The sequence below is a fragment of the Amblyomma americanum genome, chromosome 1 (genome assembly GCF_052857255.1).
Source record: "Amblyomma americanum isolate KBUSLIRL-KWMA chromosome 1, ASM5285725v1, whole genome shotgun sequence".
Taxonomy (NCBI): Eukaryota; Metazoa; Arthropoda; class Arachnida; order Ixodida; family Ixodidae; genus Amblyomma; species Amblyomma americanum.
In genome coordinates, this window is record NC_135497.1 from 80461883 (window position 1) to 80483996 (window position 22114).

Sequence of the window (22114 nt, forward strand, 5' to 3'; positions counted from 1 at the left end):
ATCTGTCTGCCGAGTTAGGGATCCTTTTTCGGAGCCCACTGTCCGATGTGCAGCCCTAAGCTGCTCTTCCCACTGCTTCTTTCGCTTCCACAGGTTAAGCAGACGTCTGTCTTGTGCCCCTGCTTCGCTTTCATGAGCCACCGTCCCTGTGACCTCCTCTACTTATTTGACCACTTCGCGGCTCCATGCATTGATATCCTGTATTTCGCCTAGGTTACTCCTGTGAGCCCTATCTCTCTGCCGAGTTGGGGATCCTCTTTCGGAGCCCACTGTCCCACGTGCGGCCCCCAAGCTGCTCTTCGCACTTCTTCCTTCGCTCCCACAGGTTAAGCAGATGTCTGTCTAGTGCCCCTGCTTCGCTTTCATCAGCAACCGTCTCTGTGACCTCCTCCACATCTGTGACCACTTCGCGGCTCCATGCATTGATATCCTTTATTTCTCCTAGGTTACTACTGTGCGGCCTATCTGTCTGCCGAGTTGGGGATCCTTTCTCTTTGTCCACTGTCCCACGTGCGGCCCCCAAGCTGCTCTTCCCACTGCTTCTTTCGCTTCCACAGGTTAAGCAGACGTCTGTCTAATGCCCCTGCTTCGCTTTCATGAGCCACCGTCTCCGTGACCTCCTGCACTTCTGTGACCACTTCGCGGCTCCATGCATTGATATCCTTTATTTCTCCTAGGTTATACCTGAGCGCCCTACCTCTTTGACGAGTTAGGGATCCTTTTTCGAAGCCCACTGTCCCACGTGCGGCCCCTAAGATGCTCTTTTCACTGCTTCTTTTTACTCCACAGGTTAAGCAGACGTCTGTCTAGTGCCCTGCTTCGCTTTCATGAGCCACCGTCTGTGTGACCTCCCCCACTTCTGTGACCACTTCGCGGCTTCATGCATTGATATCCTTTATTTCTCCTAGGTTAGTTCTGTGCGCCCTATCTGTCTGCCGAGTTAGGGATCCTTTTTCTTTGTCCACTGTCCCACGTGCGGCCCCAACGCTGCTCTCCCCACTGCTTCTTTCGCTTCCACAGGTTAAGCAGACGTCTGTCTAGTGCCACTGCTTCGCTTTCATGAGCCATCGTCTCTGTGACCTCCTCACTTCTGTGACCACTTGACGGTTTCATGCATTGATTTCCTTTATTTCTCCTATGTTACTCCAGTGCGCCCTATCTCTCTGCCGAGTTAGGGATCCTTTTTTTGTCCACAGTCCCAAGTGCGGCCCCCAAGCTGCTTTTCCCACTTCTTGTTTTGCTTCCCCAGGTTAAGCAGACGTCTGTCTAATGCCCCTGCTTCGCTTTCATCAGCCACCGTCTCGGTGACCTCCTCCACTTCTGTGACCACTTCGCGGCTCCATGCATTGATATCCTTTATTTCTCCTAGGTTACTCCTGTGCGCCCTATCTGTCTGCCGAGTTAGGGATCCTTTTTCGGAGCTCACTGTCCGACGTGCGGCCCCTAAGCTGCTCTTCCCACTGCTTCTATCGCTTGCACAGGTGAAGCAGTTGTCTGTCTAGTGCCCCTGCTTCGCTTTCATCAGCAACCGTCTCTGAGACGTCCTCCACTTCTGTGACCACTTCGCGGCTTCATGCATTGATATCCTTTATTTCTTCTAGGTTACTCCTGTGCGCCCTATCTGTCTGCCGAGTTAGGGATCCTTTTTCGAAGCCCACTGTCCGACTTGCGGCCCGTAAGCTGCTCTTCCCACTTCTTCTTTCGCTTCCACAGGTTAAGCAAATGTGTGTCTAGTGCCCCTGCTTCGCTTTCATGAGCCACCGTCTCTGTGACCTCCTCCATTTCTGTGACCACTTCGCGGCTCCATGCATTGATATCTTTTATTTCTCCTAGGTTACTCCTGTGCGCCCTATCTGTCTGCCGCGTTTGGGATCCTTTATCGGAGCTCACTGTCCCACGTGCGGTCCCCAAGCTGCTCTTCCCACTGCTTCTATCGCTTCCACAGGTTAAGCAGATATCTGTCTAGTGCCCCTGCTTCGCTTTCATGAGCCACCATCTCAGTGACCTCCTCCACTTCTGTGACCGCTTCGCGGCTCTATGCATTGATATCCTTTATTTCTCCTAGGTTACTCCTGTGCGCCCTATCTGTCTGCCGAGTTAGGGATCCTTTTCGATGCCCACTGTCCGACGTGCGGCCCGTAAGCTGCTCTTCCCACTGCTTCTTTCGCTTCCAGAGGTTAAGCAGACTTCTGTCTAATGCCCCTGCTTCGCTTTCATGAGCCACCGTCTCTGTGACCTCCTCAGTTCTGCGAATACTTGACGGCTTCATGCATTGATATCCTTTATTTCTCCTAGGTTACTCCTGTTCGCCCTATCTGTCTGCCGAGTTAGGGATCCTTTTTCGGAGCTCACTGTCCGACGTGCGGCCCCTAAGCTGCTCTTCCCACTGCTTCTATCGCTTGCACAGGTTAAGCAGATGTCTGTCTAGTGCCCCTGCTTCGCTTTCATCAGCAACCGTCTCTGAGACATCCTCCACTTCTGTGACCACTTCGCGGCTTCATGCGTTGATATCCTTTATTTCTTCTAGGTTACTCCTGTGCGCCCTATCTCTCTGACGAGTTAGGGATCCTTTTTCGAAGCCCAATGTCCGACGTGTGGCCCGTAAGCTGCTCTTCCCACTTCTTCTTTCGCTTCCACAGGTTAAGCAGACGTCTGTCTAGTGCCCCTGCTTCGCTTTCATGAGCCACCGTCTCTGTGACCTCCTCCACTTCTGTGACCACTTCGCGGCTCCATGCATTGATATCTTTTATTTCTCCTAGGTTACTCCTGTGCGCCCTATCTGTCTGCCGAGTTTGGGATCCTTTTTCGGAGCTCACTGTCCCACGTACGGTCCCCAAGCTGCTCTTCCCACTGCTTCTTTCGCTTCCACAGGTTAAGCAGATATCTGTCTAGTGCCCCTGCTTCGCTTTCATGAGCCACCATCTCAGTGACCTCCTCCACTTCTGCGACCACTTCGCGGCTCCATGCATTGATATCCTTTATTTCTCGTACGTTACTCCTGTGCGCCCTATCTGTCTGCCGAGTTAGGGATCCTTTTTCGGAGCCCACTGTCCCACGTGCGGCCCCCAAGCTGCTCTTCGCACTTCTTCCTTCGCTTCCACAGGTTAAGCAGATGTCTGTCTTGTGCCCCTGCTTCGCTTTCATGAGCCACCGTCTCCGTGACCTCCTCCACTTCTTGACCACTTCGCGGCTCCATGCATTGATATCCTTTATTTCTCCTAGGGTATACCTGAGCGCCCTACCTCTTTGACGAGTTAGGGATCCTTTTTCGAAGCCCACTGTCCCACGTGCGGCCCCTAAGATGCTCTTTTCACTGCTTCTTTTTACTCCACAGGTTAAGCGGACGTCTGTCTAGTGCCCTGCTTCGCTTTCATGAGCCACCGTCTGTGTGACCTCCCCCACTTCTGTGACCACTTCGCGGCTTCATGCATTGATATCCTTTATTTCTCCTAGGTTACTCCTGTGCGTCCCATCTCTCTGCCGAGTTAGGGATCCTTTTTTTGTCCACAGTCCCACGTGCGGCCCCCAAGCTGCTTTTCCCACTGCTTCTTTCGCTTCCACAGGTTAAGCAGACGCCTGTCTAGAGCCCCTGCTTCGCTTTCATCAGCCACCGTCTCGGTGAACTCCTCCACTTCTGTGACCACTTCGCGGCTCCATGCATTGATAGCCTTTATTTCTCGTAGGTTACCCCTGTGCGCCCTATCTGTCTGCCGAGTTACGGATCCTTTTTCGGAGCCCACTGTCCGATGTGCAACCCTAAGCTGCTCTTCCCACTGCTTCTATCGCTTGCACAGGCTAAGCAGATGTCTGTCTAGTGCCCCTGCTTCGCTTTCATCAGCAACCGTCTCTGAGACATCCTCCACTTCTGTGACCACTCCGCGGCTTCATGCGTTGATATCCTTTATTTCTTCTAGGTTACTCCTGTGCGCCCTATCTCTCTGACGAGTTAGGGATCCTTTTTCGAAGCCCAATGTCCGACGTGTGGCCCGTAAGCTGCTCTTCCCACTTCTTCTTTCGCTTCCACAGGTTAAGCAAATGTGTGTCTAGTGCCCCTGCTTCGCTTTCATCAGCAATCGTCTCTGTGACCTCCTCCACTTCTCTGACCACTTCGCAGCTCCATGCATTGATATCCTTTATTCCCCTAGGTTACTCCTGGGAGCCATATTTGTATGCCGAGTTAGAGATCCTTTTTTGGAGCCCACTGTCCGATGTGCAGCCCTAAGCTGCTCTTTCCACTGCTTCTTTCGCTTCCACAGGTTAAGCAGACGTCTGTCTAGTGCCCCTGCTTCGCTTTCATGAGCCACCGTGTCCGTGACCTCCTCCACCTCTGTGACCACTTCGCGGCTCCATGCATTGATATCCTTTATTTCTCCTAGGTTATACCTGAGCACCCTACCTCTTTGACGAGTTAGGGATCCTTTTTCGAATCCCACTGTCCGACGTGCGGCCCGTAAGCTGCTCTTCCCACTGCTTCTTTCGCTTCCACAGGTTAAGCAGACGTCTGTCTAGTGCCCCTGCTTCGCTTTCATGAGCCACCGTCTCTGTGACCTCCTCCACTTCTGTGACCACTTCGCGGCTCCATGCATTGATATCTTTTATTTCTCCTAGGTTACTCCTGTGCGCCCTATCTGTCTGCCGAGTTTGGGATCCTTTTTCGGAGCTCACTGTCCCACGTACGGTCCCCAAGCTGCTCTTCCCACTGCTTCTTTCGCTTCCACAGGTTAAGCAGATATCTGTCTAGTGCCCCTGCTTCGCTTTCATGAGCCACCATCTCAGTGACCTCCTCCACTTCTGCGACCACTTCGCGGCTCCATGCATTGATATCCTTTATTTCTCGTACGTTACTCCTGTGCGCCCTATCTGTCTGCCGAGTTAGGGATCCTTTTTCGGAGCCCACTGTCCCACGTGCGGCCCCCAAGCTGCTCTTCGCACTTCTTCCTTCGCTTCCACAGGTTAAGCAGATGTCTGTCTTGTGCCCCTGCTTCGCTTTCATGAGCCACCGTCTCCGTGACCTCCTCCACTTCTTGACCACTTCGCGGCTCCATGCATTGATATCCTTTATTTCTCCTAGGGTATACCTGAGCGCCCTACCTCTTTGACGAGTTAGGGATCCTTTTTCGAAGCCCACTGTCCCACGTGCGGCCCCTAAGATGCTCTTTTCACTGCTTCTTTTTACTCCACAGGTTAAGCGGACGTCTGTCTAGTGCCCTGCTTCGCTTTCATGAGCCACCGTCTGTGTGACCTCCCCCACTTCTGTGACCACTTCGCGGCTTCATGCATTGATATCCTTTATTTCTCCTAGGTTACTCCTGTGCGTCCCATCTCTCTGCCGAGTTAGGGATCCTTTTTTTGTCCACAGTCCCACGTGCGGCCCCCAAGCTGCTTTTCCCACTGCTTCTTTCGCTTCCACAGGTTAAGCAGACGCCTGTCTAGAGCCCCTGCTTCGCTTTCATCAGCCACCGTCTCGGTGAACTCCTCCACTTCTGTGACCACTTCGCGGCTCCATGCATTGATAGCCTTTATTTCTCGTAGGTTACCCCTGTGCGCCCTATCTGTCTGCCGAGTTAGGGATCCTTTTTCGGAGCCCACTGTCCGATGTGCAACCCTAAGCTGCTCTTCCCACTGCTTCTTTCGCTTCCACAGGCTAAGCAGACGTCTGTCTAGTGCCCCTGCTTCGCTTTCATGAGCCACCGTCCCTGTGACCTCCTCCACTTATTTGACCACTTCGCGGCTCCATGCATTGATATCCTGTATTTCGCCTAGGTTACTCCTGTGAGCCCTATCTCTCTGCCGGGTTGGGGATCCTCTTTCGGAGCCCACTGTCCCACGTGCGGCCCCCAAGCTGCTCTTTTCACTGCTTCTTTTTACTCCACAGGTTAAGCAGACGTCTGTCTAGTGCCCTGCTTCGCTTTCATGAGCCACCGTCTGTGTGACCTCCCCCACTTCTGTGACCACTTCGCGGCTTCATGCATTGATATCCTTTATTTCTCCTAGGTTAGTTCTGTGCGCCCTATCTGTCTGCCGAGTTAGGGATCCTTTTTCGAAGCCCACTGTCCGACGTGCGGCCCGTAAGCTGCTCTTCCCTCTGCTTCTTTCGCTTCCACAGGTTAAGATGTCTGTCTAGTGCCCCTGCTTCGCTTTCATGAGCCACCGTCTCTGTGACCTCCTCCACTTCTGTGACCACTTCGCGGCTCCATGCATTGATATCCTTTATTTCTCCTAGGTTACTCCTGTGCGCCCTATCTGACTGCCGAGTTAGGGATCCTTTTTCTTTGTCCACTGTCCCACGTGCGGCCCCAACGCTGCTCTCCCCACTGCTTCTTTCGCTTCCACAGTTTAAGCAGACGTCTGTCTAGTGCCACTGCTTCGCTTTCATGAGCCATCGTCTCTGTGACCTCCTCACTTCTGTGACCACTTGACGGTTTCATGCATTGATTTCCTTTATTTCTCCTATGTTACTCCATTGCGCCCTATCTCTCTGCCGAGTTAGGGATCCTTTTTTTGTCCACAGTCCCAAGTGCGGCCACCAAGCTGCTTTTCCCACTTCTTGTTTTGCTTCCACAGGTTAAGCAGACGTCTGTCTAGTGCCCCTGCTTCGCTTTCGTCAGCCACCGTCTCGGTGACCTCCTCCACTTCTGTGACCACTTCGCGGCTCCATGCATTGATATCCTTTATTTCTCGTAGGTTACTCCTGTGCACCCTATCTGTCTGCCGAGTTAGGGATCCTTTTTCGGTGCCCACTGTCCGACGTGCGGCCCCTAAGCTGCTCTTGCCACTGCTTCTTTCACTTCCACAGGTTAAGCAAATATCTGTCAAGTGGCCCCTCTTCGCTTTCATACCCACCGTCTCTGTGACCTCCTCCACTTCTGTGACCATTTTGCGGCTCCATGCATTGATATCCTTTATTTCTCCTAGGTTACTCCTGTGCGCCCTATCTCTTTGCCGAGTTGGGGATTCTTTTTCTTTGTCCACTGTCCCACGTGCGGCCCCCAAGCTGCTCTTCCCACTGCTTCTTTCGCTTCCACAGGTTAAGCAGACGTCTGTCTAATGCCCCTGCTTCGCTTTCATGAGCCACCGTCTCCGTGACCTCCTCCACTTCTGTGACCACTTCGCGGCTCCATGCATTGATATCCTTTATTTCTCCTAGGTTATACCTGAGCGCCCTACCTCTTTGACGAGTTAGGGATCCTTTTTCGAAGCCCACTGTCGGACGTGCGGCCCCTAAGCTGCTCTTCGCACTGCTTCTTTCGCTTCCACAGGTTAAGCAGACGTCTGTCTAGTGCCCGTGCTTCGCTTTCATGAGCCACCGTCTCCGTGACCTCCTCCACCTCTGTGACCACTTCGCGGCTCCATGCATTGATATCCTTTATTTCTCCTAGGTTATACCTGAGCGCCCTACCTCTTTGACGAGTTAGGGATCCTTTTTCGAATCCCACTGTCCGACGTGCGGCCCGTAAGCTGCTCTTCCCACTGCTTCTTTCGCTTCCACAGGTTAAGCAGATGTCTGTCTAGTGCCCCTGCTTCGCTTTCATTAGCCACCGTCTCTGTGACCTCCTCCACTTCTGTGACCACTTCGCGGCTCCATGCATTGATATCCTTTATTTCTCCTAGGTTACTCCTGTGCGCCCTATCTGTCTGCCGAGTTTGGGATCCTTTTTCGGAGCTCACTGTCCCACGTGCGGCCGCCAAGCTGCTCTTCCCACTGCTTCTTTCGCTTCCACAGGTTAAGCAGATATCTGTCTAGTGCCCCTGCTTCGCTTTCATGAGCCACCATCTCAGTGACCTCCTGCACTTCTGTGACCGCTTCGCGGCTCTATGCATTGATATCCTTTTTTTCTCCTAAGTTACTCCTGTGCGCCCTATCTTTCTGCCGAGTTAGGGATCCTTTTTTTTGTCCACAGTCACACGTGCGGCCCCCAAGCTGCTTTTCCCAATGCTTCTTTCGCTTCCACAGGTTAAGCAGACGTCTGCCTAGTGCCAATGCTTCGCTTTCATAAGCCACCGTATCCGTGACCTCCTCAACTTCTGTGACCACTCCGCGGCTCCATGCATTGATATCCTTTATTTCTCCTAGGTTACTCCTTTGCGCCCTATCTCTCTGCCGATTTGGGGATCCTTTTTCTTTGTCCACTGTCCCACGTGTGGCCCCCACCTGCTCTCCCCACTGCTTCTTTCGCTTCCACAGGTTAAGCAGACGTCTGTCTAATGCCCCTGCTTCGCTTTCATGAGCCACCGTCTCCGTGACCTCCTCCACTTCTGTGACCACTTCGCGGCTCCATGCATTGATATCCTTTATTTCTCCTAGGTTATACCTGAGCGCCCTACCTCTTTGACGAGTTAGGGATCCTTTTTCGAAGCCCACTGTCCGACGTGCGGCCCGTAAGCTGCTCTTCGCACTGCTTCTTTCGCTTCCACAGGTTAAGCAGACGTCTGTCTAGTGCCCCTGCTTCGCTTTCATGAGCCACCGTCTCCGTGAACTCCTCCACTTCTGTGACCACTTCGCGGCTCCATGCATTGATATCCTTTATTTCTCCTAGGTTATACCTTAGCGCCCTACCTCTTTGACGAGTTAGGGATCCTTTTTCGAAGCCCACTGTCCGACGTGCGGCCCCTAAGCTGCTCTTGCCACTGCTTCTTTCACTTCCACATGTTAAGCAAATATCTGTCAAGTGGCCCCTCTTCGCTTTCATACCCACCGTCTCTGTGACCTGCTCCAATTCTGTGACCACTTCGCGGCTCTATGCATTGATATCCTTTATTTCGCCTAGGTTACTCCTGTGCGCCCTATCTCTCTGCCGAGTTCGGGATCCTTTTTCGGAGCCCACTGTCCCACATGCGGCCCCCAAGCTGCTCTTCCCACTGCTTCTTTCGCTTCCAGAGGTTAAGCAGACTTCTGTCTAATGCCCCTGCTTCGCTTTCATGAGCCACCGTCTCCGTGAACTCCTCCACTTCTGTGACCACTTCGCGGCTCCATGCATTGATATCGTTTACTTCTCCTAGGTTATACATCATCGCCCTACCTCTTTGCCGAGTTAGGGATCCTTTTTGGAAGCCCACTGTCCCACGTGCGGCCCCTAATATGCTCTTTTCACTGCTTCTTTCGCCTCCACAGGTTACGCAGACGTCTGTCTAGTGCCCCTGCTTCGCATTCATGAGCCACCGTCTCTGTGACCTCCTCCACTTCTGTGACCACTTCGCGAATCCATGCATTGATATCCTTTATTTCTCCTAGGTTACTCCTGTGCGCTATATCTCTTTGCCGAGTTGGGGATGCTTTTTCTTTGTCCACTGTCCCACGTGCGGTTCCCAAACTGCTCTTCCTACTGGTTCTTTCGCTTCCACAGGTTAAGCAGACGTCTGTCTAGTGCCCCTGCTTCGCTTTCATGAGTCACCGTCTCCGTGACCTCCTCCACTTCTGTGACCACTTCGCGGCTCCATGCATTGATATCCTTTATTTCTCCTAGGTTACCCATGAGCGCCCTAATTTTCTGCCGAGTTAGGGATCCTTTTTCGAAGCCCACTGTCCCACGTGCGCCCCCTAAGATGCTCTTTTCACTGCTTCTTTCGCTTCCACAGGTTAAGCAGACGTCTGTGTAATGCCCCTGCTTCGCTTTCATGAGCCACCGTCTCCGTGACCTCCTCCACTTCTGTGACCACTTCGCGGCTCCATGCATTGATATCCTTTATTTCTCCTAGGTTATACCTGAGCGCCCTACCTCTTTGACGAGTTAGGGATCCTTTTTCGAAGCCCACTGTCCCACTTGCGGCCCCTAAGATGCTCTTTTCACTGTTTCTTTTTACTCCACAGGTTAAGCAGACGTCTGTCTAGTGCCCTGCTTCGCTTTCATGAGCCACCGTCTGTGTAACCTCCCCCACTTCTGTGACCACTTCGCGGCTTCATGCATTGATATCCTTTATTTCTCCTAGGTTACTCCTGTGCGCCCTATCTGTCTGCCGAGTTAGGGATCCTTTTTCGAAGCCCACTGTCCGATGTGCGGCCCGTAAGCTGCTCTTCCCACTGCTTCTTTCGCTTCCACAGGTTAAGCAGATGTCTGTCTAGTGCCCCTGCTTCGCTTTCATGAGCCACCGTCTCTGTGACCTCCTCCACTTCTGTGACCACTTCGCGGCTCCATGCATTGATATCCTTTATTTCTCCTAGGTTACTCCTGTGCGCCCTATCTGTCTGCCGAGTTGGGGATCCTTTTTCTTTGTCCACTGTCCCACGTGCGGCCCCAACGCTGCTCTCCCAACTGCTTCTTTCGCTTCCACAGGTTAAGCAGACGTCTGTCTAGTGCCCCTGCTTCGCTTTCATGAGCCATCGTCTCTGTGACCTCCTCACTTCTGTGACCACTTGACGGCTTCATGCATTGATTTCCTTTATTTCTCCTAGGTTACTCCAGTGCGCCCTATCTCTCTGCCGAGTTAGGGATCCTTTTTTTGTCCACAGTCCCACGTGCGGCCCCCAAGCTGCTTTTCCCACTGCTTGTTTTGCTTCCACAGGTTAAGCAGACGTCTGTCTAGTGCCCCTGCTTCGCTTTCATCAGCCACTGTCTCGGTGACCTCCTCCACTTCTGTGACCACTTCGCGGCTCCATGCATTGATATCCTTTATTTCTCGTAGGTTACTCCTGTGCGCCCTATCTGTCTGCCGAGTTTGGGATCCTTTTTCGGAGCCCACTGCCCGACGTCCGGCCCCTAAGCTGCTCTTGCCACTGCTTCTTTCACTTCCACAGGTTAAGCAAATATCTGTCAAGTGGCCCCTCTTTGCTTTCATAATCACCGTCTCTGTGACCTCCTCCACTTCTGTGACCACTTCGCGGCTCCATGCATTGATATCCTTTATTTCTCCTAGGTTACTCCTGTGCGCCCTATCTCTTTGCCGAGTTGGGGATTCTTTTTCTTTGTCCACTGTCCCACGTGCGGCCCCCAAGCTGCTCTTCCCACTGCTTCTTTTGCTTCCACAGGTTAAGCAGACTTCTGTCTAATGCCCCTGCTTCGCTTTCATGAGCCACCGTCTCCGTGACCTCCTCCACTTCTGTGACCACTACACGGCTCCATGCATTGATATCCTTTATTTCTCCTAGGTTATACCTCAGCGCCCTACCTCTTTGACGAGTTAGGGATCCTTTTTCGAAGCCCACTGTCGCACGTGCGGCCCCTAAGCTGCTCTTGCCACTGCTTCTTTCACTTCCACAGGTTAAGCAAATATCTGTCAAGTGGCCCCTCTTCGCTTTCATACCCACCGTCTCTGTGACCTGCTCCAATTCTGTGACCACTTCGCGGCTCTATGCATTGATATGCTTTATTTCGCCTTGGTTACTGCTGTGCGCCCTATCTCTCTGCCGAGTTCGGGATCCTTTTTCGGAGCCCACTGTCCCACATGCGGCCCCCAAGCTGCTCTTCCCACTGCTTCTTTCGCTTCCAGAGGTTAAGCAGACGTCTGTCTAGTGCCCCTGCTTCGCTTTCATGAGCCACCGTCTCTGTGACCTCCTCCACTTCTGTGACCACTTCGCGGCTCCATGCATTGATATCTTTTATTTCTCCTAGGTTACTCCTGTGCGCCCTACCTGTCTGCCGAGTTTGGGATCCTTTTTCGGAGCTCACTGTCCTACGTGCGGCTCCCAAGCTGCTCTTCCCACTGCTTCTTTCGCTTCCACAGGTTATGCAGATATCTGTCTAGTGCCCCTGCTTCGCTTTCATGAGCCACCATCTCAGTGACCTCCTCCACTTCTGTGACCACTTCGCGGCTCCATGCATTGATATCCTTTATTTCTCCTAGGTTACCCATGAGCCCCCTAATTTTCTGCCGAGTTAGGGATCCTTTTTCGAAGCCCACTGTCCCACGTGCGCCCCCTAAGATGCTCTTTTCACTGCTTCTTTCGCTTCCACAGGTTAAGCAGACGTCTGTGTAATGCCCCTGCTTCGCTTTCATGAGCCACCGTCTCCGTGACCTCCTCCACTTCTGTGACCACTTCGCGGCTCCATGCATTGATATCCTTTATTTCTCCTAGGTTATACCTGAGCGCCCTACCTCTTTGACGAGTTAGGGATCCTTTTTCGAAGCCCACTGTCCCACTTGCGGCCCCTAAGATGCTCTTTTCACTGTTTCTTTTTACTCCACAGGTTAAGCAGACGTCTGTCTAGTGCCCTGCTTCGCTTTCATGAGCCACCGTCTGTGTGACTTCCCCCACTTCTGTGACCACTTCGCGGCTTCATGCATTGATATCCTTTATTTCTCCTAGGTTACTCCTGTGCGCCCTATCTGTCTGCCGAGTTGGGGATCCTTTTTCTTTGTCCACTGTCCCACGTGCGGCCCCAACGCTGCTCTCCCAACTGCTTCTTTCGCTTCCACAGGTTAAGCAGACGTCTGTCTAGCGCCCCTGCTTCGCTTTCATGAGCCATCGTCTCTGTGACCTCCTCACTTCTGTGACCACTTGACGGCTTCATGCATTGATTTCCTTTATTTCTCCTAGGTTACTCCAGTGCGCCCTCTCTCTCTGCCGAGTTAGGGATCCTTTTTTTGTCCACAGTCCCACGTACGGCCCCCAAGCTGCTTTTACCACTGCTTGTTTTGCTTCCACAGGTTAAGCAGACGTCTGTCTAGTGCCCCTGCTTCGCTTTCATCAGCCACCGTCTCGGTGACCTCCTCCACTTCTGTGACCACTTCGCGGCTCCATGCATTGATATCCTTTATTTCTCCTAGGTTACTCCTGTGCGCCCTATCTGTCTGCCGAGTTAGGGATCCTTTTTCGGAGCTCACTGTCCGACGTGCGGCCCCTAAGCTGCTCTTCCCACTGCTTCTATCGCTTGCACAGGTGAAGCAGTTGTCTGTCTAGTGCCCCTGCTTCGCTTTCATCAGCAACCGTCTCTGAGACGTCCTCCACTTCTGTGACCACTTCGCGGCTTCATGCATTGATATCCTTTATTTCTTCTAGGTTACTCCTGTGCGCCCTATCTGTCTGCCGAGTTAGGGATCCTTTTTCGAAGCCCACTGTCCGACTTGCGGCCCGTAAGCTGCTCTTCCCACTTCTTCTTTCGCTTCCACAGGTTAAGCAAATGTGTGTCTAGTGCCCCTGCTTCGCTTTCATGAGCCACCGTCTCTGTGACCTCCTCCATTTCTGTGACCACTTCGCGGCTCCATGCATTGATATCTTTTATTTCTCCTAGGTTACTCCTGTGCGCCCTATCTGTCTGCCGCGTTTGGGATCCTTTATCGGAGCTCACTGTCCCACGTGCGGTCCCCAAGCTGCTCTTCCCACTGCTTCTATCGCTTCCACAGGTTAAGCAGATATCTGTCTAGTGCCCCTGCTTCGCTTTCATGAGCCACCATCTCAGTGACCTCCTCCACGTCTGTGACCGCTTCGCGGCTCTATGCATTGATATCCTTTATTTCTCCTAGGTTACTCCTGTGCGCCCTATCTGTCTGCCGAGTTAGGGATCCTTTTCGAAGCCCACTGTCCGACGTGCGGCCCGTAAGCTGCTCTTCCCACTGCTTCTTTCGCTTCCAGAGGTTAAGCAGACTTCTGTCTAATGCCCCTGCTTCGCTTTCTTGAGCCACCGTCTCCGTGAACTCCTCCACTTCTGTGACCACTTCGCGGCTCCATGCATTGATATCCTTTATTTCTCCTAGGTTATACCTCAGCGCCCTACCTCTTTGCCGAGTTAGGGATCCTTTTTGGAAGCCCACTGTCCCACGTGCGGCCCCTAAGATGCTCTTTTCACTGCTTCTTTCGCCTCCACAGGTTAAGCAGACGTCTGTCTAGTGCCCCTGCTTCGTTTTCATGAGCCACCGTCTCTGTGACCTCCTCCACTTCTGTAACCACTTCGCGAATCCATGCATTGATATCCTTTATTTCTCCTAGGTTACTCCTGTGCGCCCTATCTCTTTGCCGAGTTGGGGATCCTTTTCTTTGTCCAGTGCCCACGTGTGGCCCCTAAACTGCTCTTCCAAACTGCTTCTTTCGCCTCCACAGGTTAAGCAGACGTCTGTCTAGTGCCCCTGCTTCGCTTTCATGAGCCACCGTCTCCGTGACCTCCTCCACTTCTGTGACCACTTCGCGGCTCCATGCATTGATATCCTTAATTTCTCCTAGGTTATACCTGAGCGCCCTAAATCTTTGACTAGTTAGGGATCCTTTTTCGAAGCCCACTGTCCCACGTGCGGCCCCTAAGATGCTCTTTTCACTGCTTCTTTTTACTCCACAGGTTAATCAGACGCCTGTCTAGTGCCCTGCTTCGCTTTCATGAGCCACCGTCTCAGTGACCTCCCCCACTTCTGTGACCACTTCGCGGCTTCATGCATTGATATCTTTTATTTCTCCTTGGTTACTCCTGTGCGTCCTATCTGTCTGCCGAGTTTGGGATCCTTTTTCGGAGCTCACTGTCCCACGTGCGGCCCCCAAGCTGCTCTTCCCACTGCTTCTTTCGCTTCCACAGGTTAAGCAGATATCTGTCTAGTGCCCTTGCTTCGCTTTCATGAGCCACCATCTCAGTTACCTCCTCCACTTCTGTGACCGCTTCGCGGCTCCATGCATTGATATCCTTTTTCTCCTAGGTTACTCCTTTGCGCCCTATCTCTCTGCCGAGTTGGGGATCCTTTTTCTTTGTCCACTGTCCCACGTGCGGCCCCCAAGCTGCTCTTCCCACTGCTTCTTTCGCTTCCACAGGTTAAGCAGACGTCTTACTAGTGCCCCTGCTTCGCTTTCATGAGCCACCGTCTCTGTGACCTCCTCAGTTCTGCGAATACTTGACGGCTTCATGCATTGATATCCTTTATTTCTCCTAGGTTACTCCTGTTCGCCCTATCTGTCTGCCGAGTTAGGGATCCTTTTTCGGAGCTCACTGTCCGACGTGCGGCCCCTAAGCTGCTCTTCCCACTGCTTCTATCGCTTGCACAGGTTAAGCAGATGTCTGTCTAGTGCCCCTGCTTCGCTTTCATCAGCAACCGTCTCTGAGACATCCTCCACTTCTGTGACCACTTCGCGGCTCCATGCATTGATATCCTTTATTTCTCCTAGGTTATACCTGAGCACCCTACCTCTTTGACGAGTTAGGGATCCTTTTTCGAATCCCACTGTCCGACGTGCGGCCCGTAAGCTGCTCTTCCCACTGCTTCTTTCGCTTCCACAGGTTAAGCAGACGTCTGTCTAGTGCCCCTGCTTCGCTTTCATGAGCCACCGTCTCTGTGACCTCCTCCACTTCTGTGACCACTTCGCGGCTCCATGCATTGATATCTTTTATTTCTCCTAGGTTACTCCTGTGCGCCCTATCTGTCTGCCGAGTTTGGGATCCTTTTTCGGAGCTCACTGTCCCACGTACGGTCCCCAAGCTGCTCTTCCCACTGCTTCTTTCGCTTCCACAGGTTAAGCAGATATCTGTCTAGTGCCCCTGCTTCGCTTTCATGAGCCACCATCTCAGTGACCTCCTGCACTTCTGTGACCGCTTCGCGGCTCTATGCATTGATATCCTTTATTTCTCCTAGGTTACTCCTGTGCGCCCTATCTCTCTGCCGAGTTAGGGATCCTTTTTTTGTCCACAGTCACACGTGCGGCCCCCAAGCTGCTTTTCCCACTTCTTCTTTCGCTTCCACAGGTTAAGCAGACGTCTGTCTAGTGCCCCTGCTTCGCTTTCATGAGCCACCGTATCCGTGACCTCCTCCACTTCTGTGACCACTCCGCCGCTCCATGCATTGATATCCTTTATTTCTCCTAGGTTACTCCTTTGCGCCCTATCTCTCTGCCGAGTTGGGGATCCTTTTTCTTTGTCCACTGTCCCACGTGTGGCCCCCACCTGCTCTCCCCACTGCTTCTTTCGCTTCCACAGGTTAAGCAGACGTCTGTCTAGTGCCCCTGCTTCGCTTTCATGAGCCACCGTCTCTGTGACCTCCTCACTTCTGTGACCACTTGACGGGTTCATGCATTGATATCCTTTATTTCTCCTAGGTTACTCCTGTGCGCCCTATCTCTCTGCCGAGTTAGGGATCCTTTTTTTGTCCACGGTTCCACGTGCGGCCCCCAAGCTGCTTTTCCCACTGCTTCCTTCGCTTCCACAGGTTAAGCAGACGTCTGTCTAGTGCCCCTGCTTCGCTTTCATCAGCCACCGTCTCTGTGACCTCCTCCACTTCTGTGACCACTTCGCGGCTCCATGCATTGATATCTTTTATTTCTCCTAGGTTACTCCTGTGCGCCCTATCTGTCTGCCGAGTTTGGGATCCTTTTTCGGAGCTCACTGTCCCACGTACGGTCCCCAAGCTGCTCTTCCCACTGCTTCTTTCGCTTCCACAGGTTAAGCAGATATCTGTCTAGTGCCCCTGCTTCGCTTTCATGAGCCACCATCTCAGTGACCTCCTCCACTTCTGCGACCACTTCGCGGCTCCATGCATTGATATCCTTTATTTCTCGTACGTTACTCCTGTGCGCCCTATCTGTCTGCCGAGTTAGGGATCCTTTTTCGGAGCCCACTGTCCGACGTCCGGCCCCTAAGCTGCTCTTGCCACTGCTTCTTTCACTTCCACAGGTTAAGCAAATATCTGTCAAGTGGCCCCTCTTCGCTTTCATACCCACCGTCTCTGTGACCTCCTCCACTTCTGTGACCACTTCGCGGCTCCATGCATTGATATCCTTTATTTCTCCTAGGTTACTCCTGTGCGCCCTATCTCTTTGCCGAGTTGGGGATTGTTTTTCTTTGTCCACTGTCCCACGTGCGGCCCCCAAGCTGCTCTTCCCACTGCTTCTTTCGCTTCCACAGGTTAAGCAGACGTCTGTCTAATGCCCCTGCTTCGCTTTCATGAGCCACCGTCTCCGTGACCTCCTCCACTTCTGTGACCACTACACGGCTACATGCATTGATATCCTTTATTTCTCCTAGGTTATACCTGAGCGCCCTACCTCTTTGACGAGTTAGGGATCCTTTTTCGAAGCCCACTGTCGGACGTGCGGCCCCTAAGCTGCTCTTGCCACTGCTTCTTTCACTTCCACAGGTTAAGCAAACATCTGTCAAGTGGCCCCTCTTCGCTTTCATACCCACCGTCTCTGTGACCTCCTCCACTTCTGCGACCACTTCGCTGCTCTATGCATTGATATGCTTTATTTCGCCTAGGTTACTGCTGTGCGCCCTATCTCTCTGCCGAGTTCGGGATCCTTTTTCGGAGCCCACTGTCCCACATGCGGCCCCCAAGCTGCTCTTCCCACTGCTTCTTTCGCTTCCAGAGGTTAAGCAGACGTCTGTCTAGTGCCCCTGCTTCGCTTTCATGAGCCACCGTCTCTGTGACCTCCTCCACTTCTGTGACCACTTCGCGGCTCCATGCATTGATATCTTTTATTTCTCCTAGGTTACTCCTGTGCGCCCTATCTGTCTGCCGAGTTTGGGATCCTTTTTCGGAGCTCACTGTCCTACGTGCGGCCCCCAAGCTGCTCTTCCCACTGCTTCTTTCGCTTCCACAGGTTATGCAGATATCTGTCTAGTGCCCCTGCTTCGCTTTCATGAGCCACCATCTCAGTGACCTCCTCCACTTCTGTGACCGCTTCGCGGCTCTATGCATTATTATCCTTTATTTCTCCTAGGTTACTCCTGTGTGCCCTATCTCTCTGCCGAGTTAGGGATCCTTTTTTGTCCACAGTCCCACGTGCGGCCCCCAAGCTGCTTTTCCCACTGCTTCTTTCGCTTCCACAGGTTAAGCAGACGTCTGTGTAGTGCCCCTGCTTCACTTTCAAGAGCCACCGTCTCCGTGACCTCCTCCACTTCTGTGACCACTTCGCGGCTCCATGCATTGATATCCTTTATTTCTCCTAGGTTACTCCTTTGCGCCCTATCTCTCTGCCGAGTTGGGGATCCTTTTTCTTTGTCCACTGTCCCACGTGCGGCCCCCAAGCTGCTCTCCCCACTGCTTCTTTCGCTTCCACAGGTTAAGCAGACGTCTGTCTAGTGCCCCTGCTTCGCTTTCATGAGCCACCGTCTCTGTGACCTCCTCACTTCTGTGACCACTTGACGGGTTCATGCATTGATATCCTTTATTTCTCCTAGGTTACTCCTGTGCGCCCTATCTCTCTGCCGAGTTAGGGATCCTTTTTTTGTCCACGGTTCCACGTGCGGCCCCCAAGCTGCTTTTCCCACTGCTTCCTTCGCTTCCACAGGTTAAGCAGACGTCTGTCTAGTGCCCCTGCTTCGCTTTCATCAGCTACCGTCTCTGTGACCTCCTCCACTTCTGTGACCACTTCGCGGCTCCATGCATTGATATCTTTTATTTCTCCTAGGTTACTCCTGTGCGCCCTATCTGTCTGCCGAGTTTGGGATCCTTTTTCGGAGCTCACTGTCCCACGTACGGTCCCCAAGCTGCTCTTCCCACTGCTTCTTTCGCTTCCACAGGTTAAGCAGATATCTGTCTAGTGCCCCTGCTTCGCTTTCATGAGCCACCATCTCAGTGACCTCCTCCACTTCTGCGACCACTTCGCGGCTCCATGCATTGATATCCTTTATTTCTCGTACGTTACTCCTGTGCGCCCTATCTGTCTGCCGAGTTAGGGATCCTTTTTCGGAGCCCACTGTCCCACGTGCGGCCCCCAAGCTGCTCTTCGCACTTCTTCCTTCGCTTCTTCAGGTTAAGCAGATGTCTGTCTTGTGCCCCTGCTTCGCTTTCATGAGCCACCGTCTCCGTGACCTCCTCCACTTCTGTGACCACTTCGCGGCTCCATGCATTGATATCCTTTATTTCTCCTAGGGTATACCTGAGCGCTCTACCTCTTTGACGAGTTAGGGATCCTTTTTCGAAGCCCACTGTCCCACGTGCGGCCCCTAAGATGCTCTTTTCACTGCTTCTTTTTACTCCACAGGTTAAACGGACGTCTGTCTAGTGCCCTGCTTCGCTTTCATGAGCCACCGTCTCTGTGACCTCCTCCACTTCTGTGACCACTTCGCGGCTCCATGCATTGATATCCTTTATTTCTCCTAGGTTACTCCTGTGCGCCCTATCTGACTGCCGAGTTAGGGATCCTTTTTCTTTGTCCACTGTCCCACGTGCGGCCCCAACGCTGCTCTCCCCACTGCTTCTTTCGCTTCCACAGTTTAAGCAGACGTCTGTCTAGTGCCACTGCTTCGCTTTCATGAGCCATCGTCTCTGTGACCTCCTCACTTCTGTGACCACTTGACGGTTTCATGCATTGATTTCCTTTATTTCTCCTATGTTACTCCAGTGCGCCCTATCTCTCTGCCGAGTTAGGGATCCTTTTTTTGTCCACAGTCCCAAGTGCGGCCCCCAAGCTGCTTTTCCCACTTCTTGTTTTGCTTCCACAGGTTAAGCAGACGTCTGTCTAGTGCCCCTGCTTCGCTTTCATCAGCCACCGTCTCGGTGACCTCCTCCACTTCTGTGACCACTTCGCGGCTCCATGCATTGATATCCTTTATTTCTCGTAGGTTACTCCTGTGCACCCTATCTGTCTGCCGAGTTTGGGATCCTTTTTCGGTGCCCACTGTCCGACGTGCGGCCCCTAAGCTGCTCTTGCCACTGCTTCTTTCACTTCCACAGGTTAAGCAAATATCTGTCAAGTGGCCCCTCTTCGCTTTCATACCCACCGTCTCTGTGACCTCCTCCACTTCTGTGACCACTTTGCGGCTCCATGCATTGATATCCTTTATTTCTCCTAGGTTACTCCTGTGCGCCCTATCTCTTTGCCGAGTTGGGGATTCTTTTTCTTTGTCCACTGTCCCACGTGCGGCCCCCAAGCTGCTCTTCCCACTGCTTCTTTCGCTTCCACAGGTTAAGCAGACGTCTGTCTAATGCCCCTGCTTCGCTTTCATGAGCCACCGTCTCCGTGACCTCCTCCACTTCTGTGACCACTTCGCGGCTCCATGCATTGATATCCTTTATTTCTCCTAGGTTATACCTGAGCGCCCTACCTCTTTGACGAGTTAGGGATCCTTTTTCGAAGCCCACTGTCGGACGTGCGGCCCCTAAGCTGCTCTTCGCACTGCTTCTTTCGCTTCCACAGGTTAAGCAGACGTCTGTCTAGTGCCCGTGCTTTGCTTTCATGAGCCACCGTCTCCGTGACCTCCTCCACCTCTGTGACCACTTCGCGGCTCCATGCATTGATATCCTTTATTTCTCCTAGGTTATATCTGAGCGCCCTACCTCTTTGACGAGTTAGGGATCCTTTTTCGAATCCCACTGTCCGACGTGCGGCCCGTAAGCTGCTCTTCCCACTGCTTCTTTCGCTTCCACAGGTTAAGCAGACGTCTGTCTAGTGCCCCTGCTTCGCTTTCATGAGCCACCGTCTCTGTGACCTCCTCCACTTCTGTGACCACTTCGCGGCTCCATGCATTGATATCCTTTATTTCTCCTAGGTTACTCCTGTGCGCCCTATCTGTCTGCCGAGTTTGGGATCCTTTTTCGGAGCTCACTGTCCCACGTGCGGCCCCCAAGCTGCTCTTCCCACTGCTTCTTTCGCTTCCACAGGTTAAGCAGATATCTGTCTAGTGCCCCTGCTTCGCTTTCATGAGCCACCGTCTCCGTGACCTCCTCCACTTCTGTGACCACTTCGCGGCTCCATGCATTGATATCCTTTATTTCTCCTAGGTTATACCTGAGCGCCCTACCTCTTTGACGAGTTAGGGATCCTTTTTCGAAGCCCACTGTCCCACTTGTGGCCCCTAAGATGCTCTTTTCACTGTTTCTTTTTACTCCACAGGTTAAGCAGACGTCTGTCTAGTGCCCTGCTTCGCTTTCATGAGCCACCGTCTGTGTAACCTCCCCCACTTCTGTGACCACTTCGCGGCTTCATGCATTGATATCCTTTATTTCTCCTAGGTTACTCCTGTGCGCCCTATCTGTCTGCCGAGTTAGGGATCCTTTTTCGAAGCCCACTGTCCGATGTGCGGCCCGTAAGCTGCTCTTCCCACTGCTTCTTTCGCTTCCACAGGTTAAGCAGATGTCTGTCTAGTGCCCCTGCTTCGCTTTCATGAGCCACCGTCTCTGTGACCTCCTCCACTTCTGTGACCACTTCGCGGCTCCATGCATTGATATCCTTTATTTCTCCTAGGTTACTCCTGTGCGCCCTATCTGTCTGCCGAGTTGGGGATCCTTTTTCTTTGTCCACTGTCCCACGTGCGGCCCCAACGCTGCTCTCCCAACTGCTTCTTTCGCTTCCACAGGTTAAGCAGACGTCTGTCTAGTGCCCCTGCTTCGCTTTCATGAGCCATCGTCTCTGTGACCTCCTCACTTCTGTGACCACTTGACGGCTTCATGGATTGATTTCCTTTATTTCTCCTAGGTTACTCCAGTGCGCCCTATCTCTCTGCCGAGTTAGGGATCCTTTTTTTGTCCACAGTCCCACGTGCGGCCCCCAAGCTGCTTTTCCCACTGCTTGTTTTGCTTCCACAGGTTAAGCAGACGTCTGTCTAGTGCCCCTGCTTCGCTTTCATCAGCCACCGTCTCGGTGACCTCCTCCACTTCTGTGACCACTTCGCGGCTCCATGCATTGATATCCTTTATTTCTCGTAGGTTACTCCTGTGCGCCCTATCTGTCTGCCGAGTTAGGGATCCTTTTTCGGAGCCCACTGCCCGACGTCCGGCCCCTAAGCTGCTCTTGCCACTGCTTCTTTCACTTCCACAGGTTAAGCAAATATCTGTCAAGTGGCCCCTCTTCGCTTTCATACCCACCGTCTCTGTGACCTCCTCCACATCTGTGACCACATCGCGGCTCCATGCATTGATATCCTTTATTTCTCCTAGGTTACTCCTGTGCGCCCTATCTCTTTGCCGAGTTGGGGATTCTTTTTCTTTGTCCACTGTCCCACGTGCGGCCCCCAAGCTGCTCTTCCCACTGCTTCTTTCGCTTCCACAGGTTAAGCAGACTTCTGTCTAATGCCCCTGCTTCGCTTTCATGAGCCACCGTCTCCGTGACCTCCTCCACTTCTGTGACCACTACACGGCTCCATGCATTGATATCCTTTATTTCTCCTAGGTTATACCTCAGCGCCCTACCTCTTTGACGAGTTAGGGATCCTTTTTCGAAGCCCACTGTCGCACGTGCGGACCCTAAGCTGCTCTTGCCACTGCTTCTTTCACTTCCACAGGTTAAGCAAATATCTGTCAAGTGGCCCCTCTTCGCTTTCATACCCACCGT